The 16,295-nt window shown below is 34.9% G+C and overlaps 1 pseudogene; it reads left to right on the top strand.

Moving 5' to 3' along the window:
• The first annotated feature begins 2,033 nt into the window (after positions 1-2,033).
• LOC143380064 (developmental pluripotency-associated protein 2 pseudogene) lies at positions 2,034-2,918 on the top strand (annotated as a pseudogene).
• The last annotated feature ends 13,377 nt before the right edge of the window (positions 2,919-16,295 follow it).

Raw genomic sequence — 16,295 nt, 5'->3', positions numbered from 1 at the left:
CTTGTACTTTCTACTGACTTTTCCATCTCACCATCACACAATACTTTGATTTTTAATTGTTGTCATGTCATACTTAATCACATAATCATCAATGTATTTCTGCCATCAAATATTCTTCCTGAATGTATCGTAGAAAAAAATTTGTTTTGTTTTTTTTAATGAAAAAATAAAAATTTAAAGCTTGCTAGACATTGCTGTCTGACATACCTGATAATGAGTGTTCAGTATGTAGCCGTGAAGTTACCTACATTCAAATTGCCAGTTCAATTATTTATTAGTCCTGGTGGAAAGACTTATTTATTAAACATTTATTGTGTGGCCTACATAAGAATATACTCTGTATGATTGAAATACAGAAACACATATACTTCTGGGCTTGGTGGAGTAATTCCAGTGAATTGGGAACCTGAGGCAGCAAAGTTGCTAGCTCAAGAACAGCTCTATCAATTTAGTGAGGTTCTAAGTAGCTTAGCAAGACCCTGTCTCTAAAGTAAGTAAAAATTGGGGATGTAGTTTAATGGTTAAGTGCCCTTGGTTCAATACTTAGTACCAAACAAAACAAAAAGCAACATGAAACAGAAAACACCACCTATACTGCAATTATTATAAAGAAGATGAGACAGGAGGGATGAAAGAGATTTCAAGTAATGTGATGATCTCCAAATGAACTTTAACTGTGAGTTCCCTCTCAAGTGAATCAGCTGTGTGTTCCCTCTCAAGTGAATCAGCTTAATTGACAGACAAATATTCATTCCAATGACTTCAAGGTCAAATAATGTAATGCAAGTGGAGTTTACCTAAGTTTTCTAACAGAGTATAAAATTGGCTGCAAATATTAAAATATTATTAGTAGAAAAAATTCACTATTTTAATTTTCTTGATATGCATTTTCTTCAATACTTCCTACTATGAGCTAATCTACAATGTCTAGTGCTATCAGCAAGCACAGTCTACCTTCTTTATTCTCAGTAGATAAACTTGCAGCCTACCAGGATAACAAGATTTACGCAGTGTCTTACATTCATCTTCATATGTGATATTCTTAATTTGACAGTAATTTCAGTGCTGCATTTCAATTGTGTGCAAAAAAGTAACTTAAAGTTAGTTTATATTTTTCATATGGAGTACATATTAATTAAAATGCCTTCCTTAGGCTTAACATGAATTGTTATGTCCTAGATCTATATAGTATTTAGTATGCCCCTTCTCACATTAGAATGCCCTAATATAAGCACATATTATGCTAGATAGAGAAAAGTTTCCAATGTGCTGCTAACATAATAGGCTAGAAAAATATTAAAGATAATGTCAATGAAAAGCAAGAAAGAGAAAGATTTTCAGATTTACATGTTAAAGAGGGTGCAATATTTTAAAATTAGAAATTTTTTTCTTATTTTATGCTGTAAGGTCGATTTTGAAATTTCCCTGGGGATGAAAATATGTACCAGTGTAATATGAAGATCTCTATTGATAAGTAAGCATAAAATTGAACTTAGGCTGATGAGACAATCAACATTTAAATGGACATATTATTAAATCACTTACTAAGCTAAAAGTGCTATAAATTTCCTTTAGTGACAAATGCAAAATACTTTTCCATTTTAAAGATTAATGCAGATGAATAAGAACATATATTTTCATAACAAATGAGACATATATATCTATTTTAAAAAGAAAGAGATTGTGGGGTATATCCATGAGAAAAATAATGGTGTTAAGAAATTATATCATTTGTAATATGTTCAATTCAACCAAACTGTGGGTTCATTTATCTCTTACTCTCTGTTGGTATTGGGAATTGATCTTAGTGAATTCTTGACCCCTGAGTCATCTCCCTAGTCTGTTTATTTATTTATTTATTTAGTTAGTTAGTTATTCATTCATTCATTCATTCATTCATTCATTCATTTATTTATACTTTGAGACATGGTCTCAAGTTGCTTAGATCTTGTTAAGATGCTGAGGCTACGAGAAGCACACAGCATAGCTGTCCTGAGCCCTGCTGCCTTTGCCGTCTCCCGGTGTTCCTGGAAATGTCAGGCGCAAATGACAGGGTCACTGAGAAGAACTTCCTTGAGGAGCAATTCGATGAGGAAAATGTGATTTTAACTCTGGTCCCAGTTACAGAGGAACAAGAATATCCAATAGAAACAAGTGTTTCTTCAACTGCAGAAATCAAACAGGAAGTCTGCTTTCCTGAAACAAAACCTAATTGTAAAATACGACCCCTTCCCTTGCCGACCATTTTGCCTCCAATTAATAAGGTTTCTCGGGATACTTTGCGAAACTGGTGCCAACAATTTAATTTGAGTACTGATGGCCAGACAATAGAGGTTTATTTGAGGCTACAGAAGCATGCATATCCCGAACAAAAATATGATATTCCTGAAACATCTCAAGAGGCCAGATTGAAGCCAGTTTCCAGGAAATGGAAGGCAGCGGCCAACGCAGCAGGGCTTCAGGAAAGTCATAATAAGGTTAAAAGAGAGGAAGAGACTAACATGATTGAAGTGGTAAATTCAGCTCAGGAGTCCATATTGGCATCTTGGGCAAGGATCGCTGCCAGAGCCAATCAGCGCAAGGCTGTGAATTCGTGTCCCATGCCTACTTCTGTGGAGGCCTTTTTGCTGCAAACCTCGGGTATCAGGTGGTGTGTGGTCCATGGCCAATTTCTTTCTGCAGAAACAGCAGGCTGGGTTCGCCTGCAGTTCCATGCAGGTCAGACTTGGGTCCCTGACACTCCCAGGAGGATGATTTCCCTCTTCCTGTTACCTGCCTGTATTTTTCCACCCTCGGGACTAGAAGATAATATGTTATGCCCTGAATGTGTAAAAAGGAATAAGAAGATGATGAAAGGATTAATTATAACAAGAGAGAAAAAGCAATGCACTGTAGGAGACCAAAAGGTGCCACCTTAAGCAATGTTGAAGTACTATTTTGATCTGAAGGCAATTGAGAAGAAACAGACAAAAAGTTTTCTGCTTTCCCACTATTGGCCCCAAAACAGGACATAAATTTGCAAATATTCCTCTTCCCTCCCAGGACAAGTGGTGGAGAGCCCATAGGTAAATCATCACACAGCCTGATGAATGCTGGGCTGGTTTCTGACCATCTTTCATTTTCAGTGTCTCCTGATCATTTGTGTCAGACTCAAGTATTAATTATATATATATAGTTAATATATATAATTTTTTTTAAGCAGAGCTGCTAGGTTTATGGGGAAACTGAGCAAAAGAGTTCTTTTATGCTTCTCTTTAATATTAATTTTTTTGTGTGTGTACTAAGATTGAACCCAGGGACACTCTACCACTGGGCTATAACCCTAACTCCCTGCCTCTTTTTTTTGTTTATTTTTTGGTACTGGGAATTTAACCACTGAATCACATCCCCAGCCCTTTTAATTTGAGACAAGTTCTTCCAAGGTGGCTTAGGGTCTCACTAAATTGCTGAGACTGCCCTTGCTCTTGCAATCCTGTCTCAGCCTCCTCTAAGTAGCTTAGATATAGGTGTGCATTATCTCACCTGGCTTTAATATTAACATGTCCTATTAGTGTTGTACATTCCTTAATTGATGAGTCAATATTGGTATATTATTAATTTTGGTGGTGGGTAGGGTACCAGGGATTGAACTCAGGGGCACTCAACCACAAAGCCACATCCCCAGCCCTATTTTTGTATTTTACTTAGAGACAGGGTCTCATGAGTTGCTTAGCACCTTGTTAAATTGCTGAGGCTGACTTTGAACTTGAGATCCTCCTGCCTCTATCTCCAGAGCCACTGTAATTGCAGGCATGTGCCACCAAGCCCGGCCTATTATTAATTATTTACTACCTATTATTACTAGTTATAATGAATTATTATCTTTATGTGGCACTGAGGATCGAACCCAGGGCCTCACATGTGTAGTCAAGCACTCTACACTGAGCTACAACCCCAGTTGTATATTTGGTTTCATGCTTTTTGTTAAACGTCTTATGATTTTGATCTCTCTCTGTGTGTGTGTGTGTTTTACTAGGGATTGAACCCAGGAAAACACTACTACTAATCTATATTCACAGCCCTTTTTATTTTTTATTTTGATATAGGGTCTCAGTAAATTATTGAGGCTGGTTGGGTGTGGAGATACACATTTGTAATCCTCCAGAGACTTGGGAGGCTAGGTCAAGAGGATTGCAAGTTTGAGATCAGTCTCAACAGCTCAGCAAGACCCTGTCTAAAAATAAAAAGATGGGGTGTGGCACAGTGGTAAAGCATCCCTAGTACCCCCCTCCCCCCCCCAAAAAAAAGTTGCCAAAGCCAGCTTTGGATTTGCAATCCTCCTGCCTCAGTCTCCCAAGTAGTTGGGATTATGGCGCCCACCACACTTGGCCACTGACTAAGGTTTGACGTGTATCCAACATTCTGCATGATAATTCATAATTATCTAGGCCCTAATGCTCCATTCCTCAGTTCTACCTGTTTTTTTCCTCCAGCCAAGCCTCTATAAATCAGATCTTTTTACTGACATTGTAACTTTGCCCTTTTTAGGATGCTTTATATTTAGAATCATACACATGTATTTTAAAATAGTCTGAAATATGTATTTAAGGTCTCTTCATGTCTTCATGGATTATTTTTTTAGTGCTGAGTATATCCATTCTCAAGATATACCACAGTTCATGTATTCATTCAGCTACCGAAAGACACCTTGGTTGCTTCCAAGTTTTGGCAGTTATGAATAAAGCTGCTATAAACATAAAAAAAAAAAAGATGCTGAGGCCGACCTTCAACTTGTGCTCCTCCTGCCTCAGTCCCCCAAGTCACTGAGCATGTGGCCTGAGGGTTTGTTTCTCACAGATACTCAGTGTAAAGTAAAGGCTTTTATGGGATCTTTTAGGGCACAGGCCAATCTGCCTTAACACAGGTGCAAATTTTGAAAAACTAGTGTTTTCTTCTCACCTGTTTCTCTAAATACAGGAGATAATCAAACAGAAAATTTTCAACAACTGGACTTTTATCTTTGTATGCAAAAAAAGGCAACTGAGGTTTTATTATAAACATAAGGTAAACTAATATTAATCATTCAATATGGTTTTGACACTTAAACAACTTGCAAATGTACATAAAATCTCAAGATTCTTTTTTTTTATTGGTTGCCCATGACAATACAATGATCTTTACATATCATATATTTGAATCAAACGGGGTATAATTTCTCATTTTTCCAAGTGTACAGGTGGCAGAATCACATTGGTTATACAGACACATATATACATACAGCAATACTAGTGCCTATTATATTCTGCTGCCCTTCCTATCCCTCTTCCCCCTCCCCTTCCCTCCCATCACTTCTCTTTACCCAAACTAATGTGACACATTTCTTTTTTCTTTTTTGCCTCACATCATCATACATGTATTTTTTATAAAGATGAAGGTCTCTTTCCATCTTCCCTGCAATTCCGCTTCTCTCTCCCATTCTCTCCCACCTCTATTCCCTATTTAGTGGTAATCTTCTTCTCATTTCTTCCTCCCTATCCCATTTTGAATAACCCCTTATATCAGAGAAGATATTTGGCATTTGTTTTTCAGGGATTGGCTAAGTTCACTTAGCATAATCTGCTCTAATGCAATCCATTTCCCTGCAAATTCCATGAATGGATAAAAAAAATGTGGCATTTATACACAATGGAATATTATGCAGCACTAAAAAATAACAAGATTATGACATTTGCAGCTTTCTTGTTTTTAATCTTCTAAATGGATCGCTAAAACAGGATAAATTCTCCAAATTATGAAAATACTTTTCAGAAATATTTCCTTATTTTTTCTGTCTGTACCAATTAGATTCCATAGTTGACACGCTCCTCCTCCTGTTCATTTTACACAGTCCTTTATTAGCTAAGTATATTATTAAAGTTTTTTTTTCTCACTGTGACCCAAATACCTGACAAGAACAACTTAGAAGAAGAAAAGTTTATTTGAGGCTCATAGTTTGGTTTTAGAGGTCTTAATTTATAGATGGATGACTCCATTTCTCTGGTTAAGAGTGAAGCAGCTTTTCGGGGGGAAAGAGCCCATCAGAGGGAAGCTGCCCCACTTGTAGTGGCTATAAGAAAAGAGACAGGGGAAAGAATAGTATACAATGTAGATGAACCCCAGGAAAAAAATTATACATCTATTTGCCAACGTTTTTTCAACCATTATAAAAGAACTTCTTTCTTTAATGATGCTTCTGAAAATATTTAATTTTATTTATTTTTAACATTTTTGGGATATTGGAGATTAACCCAAAAGCACTAGCATCTCACTGCAGCATCTCACTATTCCACTGAGGTTGGCCTCAATTTTGCAATCCTTCTGCTGCAGACATTTAAATCATTGGCATCACAGGTGTACTCCACTGAGCCTAGCTTGTTACATTTACTTACTGTATCTTTCAGCTTTGAAGATCTGTATGAGAGTTATTATTACACGGGAAATACAATAGAGGACTGAAAAAGGTGAGAACAGTGGAATACTTGCCAGTTATATTAATGATGTTGTTTATTCATTTGCTTCTTTTTTTTCTTTTGGCAAAAGTATACTTTTTCATAGAAATAAGAATAAAAACTTATGTGGAGAACATGGGACATTTTGAGGGTTTTTTTTTCACTTGGTTTTAGAGATATTAGTTCATAGATGGATGACTCCATTGATCTGGTTAAGAGTAAACCAGCTTTTTAATTAACTAATTAATTATCCATGACAGCAGAATGCATTTCCATTCATGTATACAAATGCAGTACAATTTTTATTTCTCTGGTAATACACAATTTATGTTTTGTGTTCTAACAAAGCAGATGAAATGGTAAAGAAGTCAAGGAATACCTTAGACAGATGGAATGGAATCTTAAAGAGGACATGAGACAGCAAATTCAAACAATGAAAGAACACATTGAAAATGAATTACATAAACAGATAAAAGAAGCAAATAAGCATCTTTATCAGGAGATAGAGATTATAAAAAATTCAAACAATAATCCTAGAAATGAAGGAACTATAAACCAAATTAAAACTCAAATGAGAGTATTACTAACAGAGTGGGGCAAGTAGAAGCCATAACGTCAGATAATGAAGACAAAATATATCATCTTGAAAAGAGTCTAGCCAACTCAGAAAGGCTAGTAAAAAATCATGAGAAAAACATCCAAGAGATATGGGATAACATATCATCAGGATAGAGGAAGGTATAGAGGTTCAAACAAAGGGAATGAGAAATCTGTTGAATGAAATAATTATGGAAAACTTTCCAGAGATAAAAAAGGAAACGGATGTACACATTGTAGATGCATACAGGACATCGAGCATACAAAATCGCAGTAGATCAACACCACGACACATTGTTATGAAGATATCCAAAATACAGAACATAGAGAAAATATTAAAAGCTACAAGAGAAAGGAGGCAAATTACATTCAGGGGTAAACCAATAAGGTTACCAACTGATTTTTCATCACAGACGCTGAAAGCGAGAAGATCCTGGAACAATGTATTTCAAACACGGAAAGACAATGGATGCCAACCAAGAATTTTGTATCCAGCAAAATTAAGCTTCAGGTACAACAATGAAATAAAAATTTTTCATGATAAACAAATTTAAAAGAATTTTCAGTCAGAAAACAAGCATTGGAAAGCATCTTGAGCAAAACACTACACAAGGAAGAAATGAAAAACAATAACCAAAACCAACAGTGGGAAGTACCTCAGTAAATCAAGAGGGCAGGGGAAAAGCTAATCATGCAGATACAAACCAAATTAAATAAGAAAAAAAGATAAATATTCAAACATGGCTGGAAGTACAAACCACATATCAATAGTAACTCTAAACGTTAATGTCTTAAACTCACCAATAAAGTGACATAGGCTGGTAACATGGATTAAAAAGACAAATCCAACAATATGCTGCCTCCAGGAGACACATCTGATGGGAAAATCATACACAGGCTGAAAGTGAAAGGTTGGGAAAAAACATACCAAGCACATGGTCCTCTTAAGGAAGCATGGGTGGCCATTCTCATATCAAATAAAATCGACTTCAAGACTAAATTAATCAAAAGGGATAAGGAAGGTCATTATGTACTGTTAAAAGGAACCATTCACCAACAAGACATAAGAATTATCAATATTTATAGACCAAAGAATGGTGCCATGATGTTTATAAAACAAACTCTCCTCAAGTTCAAGAATCAAATAGACCACAACACAATAATTATGGGTGACTTCAACACACCTCTGTCACAATTGGACAGATCCTCCAAACAAAAGTTGAATTAAGAAACTATAGAACTCAATAACACAATTAATAACCTAGACTTAACTAACATATATAGAATATATCAACCGTCATCAAGTGGATATACTTTTTTATCAGTAGCACATGGATCAATCTCAAAAAATAGACCATATATTATGCCATAGGGCAACCCTCAGTAAATATAAAGGGGTGGAGATAATACCATGCATTTTATCTGATCATAATGAAATGAAACTGAATATAAATGATAAAAGAAGGAAGGAAAAGTCCTACATCACATGAAAAATGAACAATATATAACTGAATGATCAATGGGTTACAGAAGACATAAAGGAAAAAATCAAAAAATTCTTAGAGATAAATGAAAATACAGACACAACATATTGGAATCTATGGGACACAATGAAAGCGGTTTTAGGGGAAAATTCTTTGCCTGGAGGTCATTCCTCAAAAAAAAAAAAAAAAAAAGAAAAGAAAAAAACCAACAAATAAATGAGCTCACACTTCGTCTCAAAGTCCTAGAAAAGGAAGAGCAAAACAACAGCAAATGTAGCAAAAGGCAAGAAATAATTAAAATAAGAGAATAAATCAAAAAAATTGAAAGAAAAAAAATGGAAAAAATCGACAAAACTAAAAGTTGGTTCTTCGACAAAAATAAATCAGATCAACAGACCCTTAGCCATGCTAAAGAAGAGAAGATGAGAGAGAATTCAAATTACTAACATATGGGATGAAAAAGGTAATATCACAACAGATGGTACAGAAATACAGAAGACAATTAGAAATTATTATGAAACCCTATATTCCAAAAAAATAGAAGATAGTGAAGACATCAATAAATTTGTTAAGTCATATGATTTGCCCAGACTGAGTCAGGAGGATACACACAATTTGAACAGACCAATATCAATGGATGAAATAGAAGAAGCCATAAAAAGACTACCAACCAAGAAAAGTCCAGGACCAGATGGGAATAAAGCAGAGTTTTACAAAACCTTTAAAGAAGAATTAATACCAATACTTTCAAGTTATTTCAGGAAATAGAAAAAAAAGGGAGCTCTTCCAAATTCATTCTATGAGGCCAACATCACCCTGATTCCGAAACCAAACAAAGACACCTCAAAGAAAGAAATCTACAGACCAATATCTCTAATGAACCTAGATGCAAAAATCCTCAATAAAATTCTGGTGAATCAGATACAAAAAACATATCAAAAAAATTGTACACCATGGTCAAGTAGGATTCATCCCTGGGATGCAAGAATGTTTCAATATGCGGAAATCAATAAATGTTATTCACCACATCAATAGACTTAAAGATAAGAACCATATGATTATCTCAATAGATGCAGAAAAAGCATTTTACAAAGTAGAGCATCGCTTTATGTTCAAAACACTAGAAAAACTAGGGATAACAGGAACTTACCTCAACATTGTAAAAGCTATCTATGCTAAGCTTCAGGCTAGCATCATTCTAAATGGAGAAAAATTGAAGGCATTCCCTCTAAAATCTGGAACAAGACAGGGATGCCCTCTATCAGCACTTCTATTCAATATAGTTCTCGAAATACTGGCCACTGCAATTAGACAGACAAAAGAAATTAAAGTCATAAAAATAGGAAAAGAATAACTTAAATTATCACTATTTGTGGACGACATGATTTTATACCTAGAAGACCCAAAAGGGTCTACAAAGAAACTACTAGAACTAATAAATGAATTCAGCAAAGTGGCAGGATATAAAATCAACATGCATAAATCAAAGGCATTCCTGGATATCAGCGACAAAACTTCTGAAATGGAAATGAGGAAAAACACCCCATTCACAATATCCTAAAAAAAAATAAAATACTTGTGAATCAACCTAACAATATAGGTAAAAGAGTTATACAATGAAAACTACAGAACCCTAAAGAGAGAAATAGAAAAAGATTTTAGAAGATGGAAAAATATACACTGTTCATGGATAGGCAGAACTAACATCTTCAAAATGGCGATATTACCAAAAGTTCTCTATCGGTTCAATGCAATACCAATCAAACTCCCAATGGCATTTCTTGTAGAAATAGTTAAAGCAATCATTAATTTCATATGGAATAATAAAAGACCCAGAATAGCAAAAGCAACTCTAAGCAGGAAGTGTGAATCAGGCGGTATATCGATACCAGATTTCAAACTATACTACAGAGCAATAGTAACAAAAACAGCATGGTACTGGTACCAAAACAAGCGGGTGGACCAATGGTACAGAATAGAGGACACAGAGACCAATCCACAAAGTTACAACTATCTTATATTTGTTTAAGGGGCTAAAAGCATGCAATGGAGGAAGGACAGCATCTTCAAAAAATGGTTCTGGAAAACTGGAAATCCATATGCAACAAAATGAAACAGAATCCCCTTCTCTCAGCATGCAAAAAAGTTAACTCAAAATGGATCAAGGAGCTTGATATCAAATCAGAGACTCTGTGTCTGTTAGAAGAAAAAGTTGGCTTCGATCTACATATTGTGGGGTCGGGCTCCAAATTCCTTAATAGGACACTCATAGCACAAGAGTTAATAATAAGAATCAACAAATGGGACTTACTTAAACTAAAAAGTTTTTTCTCAGCAAGAGAAAATAAATAGGGAGCCTACATCCTGGGAACAAAGTTTTACTCCTCACACTTCAGATAGAGCCCTAATATCCAGAGTATACAAAGAACTCAAAAAATTAAACAATAAGATTACAAATAACCCAATCAACAAATGGGCCACGGACCTGAACAGACACTTCTCAGTGGAGGACTTACAATTATTCAACAAGTACATGAAATAATGCTCACCATCTCTAGCAGTCAGAGAAATGTAAATCAAAACCACTTTAAGATACCATCTCACTCTAGTAAGATTCACAGCCATTATGAAGTCCAACAGCAACAAGTGCTGGCAAGGATGTGGGGAAAATGGTACACTTGTACATTGTTGGTGGGACTGCAAATTGGTGCCGCCAATTTGGAAAGCAGTAAGGATATTCCTTGGAAAGCTGGGAATGGAACCACCATTTGACCCAGCTATTCCCCTTCTTGGACTATTCCCTAAAGATCTTAAAAGAGCGTACTATAGGGATACTGCTACAAAGATGTTCATAGCAGCACAATTCACAATAGCTAGGTTATGGAACCAACCTAGATGCCCTTCAATAGATGAATGGATAAAAAAAAATGTACAATGTAGTACTACTCAGCACTAAAAAAATGACAAAATCATGGCATTTGCAGGAAAATGGATGGCATTAGATCAGATTATGCTAAGTGAAGCTAGCCAATCCCTAAAAAGCAAATGCCAAATGTCATCTTTGATATAAGGAGAGCAACTAAGAAGAGAGCAGGGAGGAAGAGCATGAGAAGATCACCGTTAAACAGGGATGAGAGGGGGGGAGGAAAAGGGAGAGAGCACGGAAATCACATGGTAAAGGAAGAAGACCCTCATTGTCATACAAAATTACATATAAGAGGAAGTGAGGGGGAAAGGGAAAAAAACAAGAGAGAGAAATGAATTACAGTAGATGGGGTAGAGAGAGAAGATGGGAGGGGAGGGGAGGGGAGGAGAGGGGGGATAGTAGAGGATAGGAAATGTAGCAGAATACAACATACACTAGTATGGCAGTATGTAAAAAAGTGGATGTGTACCCGATGTGAATCTGCAATTTGTATATGGGGTAAAAATGAGAGTTCATAATCCGCATGAATCAAATATATGAAAGAGCTTTGTCAAGAGCTTTGTAATGTTTTGAACAACTAATAATAAAAAAAATTTAAAAAAATGAAAAAAGAAGTCAGTTATGTATTGAAAAAGAACATCATTGATGATAAAAATGAGGAGAAAGTCATAATATGAAGTATACACTGAAAAACAGATAGTCAAGATACTAATTGAGTTGGCAAATATTGTATGTACAAGAAAAGAGTGTGTAGCAAAATTAAACAAAGGAATGATAATAGCAAGAATGGTGTTCTTGTCCTGAGAGCTCAATGTTACCAGCAGCATCCAGTTTATTGCCCCAACTATTACTGAGGATACTGTGAACTTGGAGGGGACATCTTCCCATTGCTTTGCTGTCATGTTCACTTTGATTCATTGCTCATGACCAATGATTCAGGACTAAGTTTCAAAGCCATTATATGATGGAAACTCTACCACATTTAAATAATAAAATATTATTTTGGCTTCCACCTGAACTACTGGTTGTTTGTGTAACTGGGATCCAAATTCATCTCTCTCTCTCTCTCTCTCTCTCTCTCTCTCTCTCTCTCTCTTTATCACTCTTTCTCTCTCTCTCTCTGTTTTATTATTTATCTGGATATGTCTGTTAAATAAAATTTATTGGAGAACATTGATTTGGACTGAGCTTCCAAAGTAAGCCTAACATACCAAGCCTGGGGCTGTGGTGAATGCTGGTAATTCCGTTGGGTTGAGAGTGCTTCAATTTTCAAGAACAACAACAACAACAAAAAAGACTAACAGACTAACTTGTTATGGAGTTTAACCACAGTATCGGAGCTTCAATTAATCATAGAAGGCTCTGTAAACCATTAACCAATTCAGTTGTCTCTAACCTTACTTCCATATTCTATAAATTCTGTTAGATCAAGTCCTGGGCTGGGCTTCCCTTAATTTGTCTTATTTCTGGTGATTGTCTTATTTGAAATCTGCTTTTGTTTTATTTTGCATTTCTCTTTTTTTATATATAATTGCTGAAAAAATACTTTGTATTTAATTACTATTTTTGATTCATTGAATGACTTTTATTTTCAACTCATGAATATCTTCTCATCTAAAAATAAAATATTTGGGAATCAACTTAATGAAAGTGGTGAAAGATCTATATAATGAAAATTACACAACCCTAAAGAAAGAAATCAGAGAAGACCTTAGAACATGGAAAGATCCATTTTTCTCTTGAATAGGCAGAATTGATATTATCAAAATGATCATAGTACCAAAATCACTATAGAGATTTAATGAAATTTCTATCAAAATCCCAATGACATTCCTCATAAAAATAAAAAAAGAGAGATTATGAAACTAATATGGAAAAATAAGTAATCCATGATAGCTAAAGCAATTCTTAGCAGGAAGAGTGAAGCAGCTGGAATCACTGTACAACATTTTAAACTATACTACAGAGCAATAGTAACAAAAACAGCATGGCATTGGCACCAAAACAGACTTGTAGACCAATGGTACAGAATAGAAGACACAGAGACTAACCCAAAAAATTGCAATCATCTTATATTAGACAAAGTCGTCAAAAAATATATTTGATAAAACATAGCCTCTTCAACAAATGGTGATAGGAAAACTGAAAATCCATTTGCAACAAAATGAAATTAAAGCCCTATCTCTCACCAGGCACAAAACTCAACTCAAAATGGATCAAGGATCTAGGAATAAAACCAGAGACATCATTATCCAACATATGTATGAAGACACAAATTGGTGTCAACATACTTTATATACAACCAAAGATATGAAAAATTGTGCTGTATATGTGTAATAAAAATTGTAATGCATTCCACTGTCATATAGTTTTTTAAAAATCAACTAAAAAGAGACCATGTGTCTAATAAAAGAAAAAGTAATGTCAATCATGTGGGATTAAGCCCTAAATTCCTTAATAAGACTTGTGTAGCTCAAGAAATAAAATCAAGAATCAATAAAAAGGATGGACTCAAATTAAAAAGTTTCATCTCAGCAAAAGTAAAAATCTTTGCGGTCAATAGAGAGCCTACATCTTGGGAACAAATTTTTACGCCTCATAGGTAGAGCACTAGTCATATAGAACACTAATCTCTAGCATGTATAAAGAACTCAAAAATGTAAGCACAAAAAAATAAATGGGCCAAGGATCTGAACAGACACTACTCAGAAGATGCTATAAAATCAATTAACAAATTTATGAATAAAAGTTCATAATCTCTAACAATTAGAGAAATGCAAAACAAAACTATTCCAGCATTTCATCTCACTCCAGTCAGAATTACAGCTATTATGAAGACAAACAGCAATAAATATTAGTGAGAATGTGGAAAAAAGGTACATTCATACACTGCTGGTGTACCTGTAAATTGGTGCAGCCAATATAGAAAGAATTATAGAGATTCCTTGGAAAAAAAAATTGGAGTGGAACCACCATTTGACCAAGCTATCCCACTCTTTGGTCTATACCCAAATGACTTAAAAAGAGCATACTACAAGGACACAGCCACATCAATGTTTATAGTAGCACAATTCACAATAGTTAAACTGTGGATCCAACCTAGATGCCCCTCAGTAGATAAAATGATAAAAAATGTGGCATATATAGACAATGGAATATTGCTAAGCAATAAAAGAGAATAAAATCATGGCTTTTGCAGGTAAATGGATGGAGTTAGAAAAGGTAATACTAAGTGAAGTTAGCTAATCCCCCCAAATCAAATGCTGTATGTTTTCTCTAATGTAACAAGGCTGATTCATAGTGGGGTAGGAAGGGGGAGCATTAGAACAATAGAGGAACTCTAGATACGGCAGAGGGGTGGAATTTGAAGTGAGGGGGCATGAGGTTAAAAATGATGGAGGAATGTGATGGACATTATTATCCAAAATACATACATGAAGACACAAATTGGTGTGAATGTACTTTGTATACAACCAGAGATATGAAAAATTGTGCTCTCTATGTGAAATAAGAATTGTAATGCATTCCACTATTGTATATAAATAAATAAATATAAATAAAAATTACAAATAGAGATACACAAAAAGCAAACACAAAAATAGACAGGCATTAGACCAGTTTTTATAAGGTAGTTTGAACAGAAGCTGGGGAAGGGCATAAGACAAAGCAGAGTGGTTAATATCACCTTACTTTCCTCATAAGGATTAACACACAGAACATTCTCTTACTGTGTTGGCAAAAACCGGTCTGTTTAGGTGATTGGCAATTCTCCAGAGTTTCTCAAAAGGTCAAATAAACTATTTGGTTTTTGTTTAGTGGTGAGGAACATTTGTACAAGTGGCTCTATATTGGTTTGGACTCTTGAGGACAAGTTCAAATTAGTGAACACTTATTTATTTTAGTTAACAGAATATACATTTTAAAAAGCATTTAACTATATACAACTATAGTGAACAAATTAAAATTTGAGAACATATTTAAGTGTCCATTTTCTTTAATGAGATTCAATTTCACATTTTCAATTTTTCTGATCATTACTTGTAAAGGTTGTGGGGGGAAAATAAGGTTGAGGCCAGTCACTTAATGCATATAAAGTTTTGAGACCTCAAAATCTTTCAATTGAGAACTCAGAAATTTACAAGGATGTCTTTGGTTTAAGGTGGGAGCTTAAATTCAGCATTTCCTTAATTGAAAAATTCTAAGTAAGTTCAATTTTGAAAAACAGAAAATTTAGAGAAAAGTGGAACTGGAAGGAAATGTAAAATGAAAAAGAGATCAATGATAATTATTTTCTTCAATTATTATTATTATTATTATTTTATATTATGATTATAATAATTTTTTTTTGTATCAGGAATTGAACCCAGAGGCACTTAACCACTAATCTATAGTCCTAGCCCTTTTTCTTTTTCTTTTTTATTTTGATACAGAGTCATGCTAAATTGCTTAGGCTGACTTTGAAATTGCAATTCTCCTGCTTTAGCCTCCGTAGCAGCTGGATTTACAGGCACACACCACTGCTCCCAGCTCCTTCAATTTAATCTTGAAGATCAATTTTTCACTCATGTGTTCCCTTAGCCCCATACACTTAGATATCCTTCATCTTCTTTCTGCATCTCTAGTGCATTTCCAAAGGAATTTGGGAAACATCCATAAGTAACTTTATATTACTGTAATTCTATTAAAAATGAAAAATAGAATCCAGTCCCAGTGGTGAATGCCTGTAATCTCATTGACTCAAGGCTGAGACTGGAAGATCACAGATTTTAAGGACAGCCTTGGCAATTTAGAGAGGCCCTCAGCAATTAAGTGAGACCCTAT

This window comes from Callospermophilus lateralis, chromosome 14 (genome assembly GCF_048772815.1).
Source record: "Callospermophilus lateralis isolate mCalLat2 chromosome 14, mCalLat2.hap1, whole genome shotgun sequence".
NCBI classification, from domain to species: Eukaryota; Metazoa; Chordata; class Mammalia; order Rodentia; family Sciuridae; genus Callospermophilus; species Callospermophilus lateralis.
Note: the sequence above shows the minus strand (reverse complement) of the source record. Positions and strands in the feature narration are given on the sequence as shown.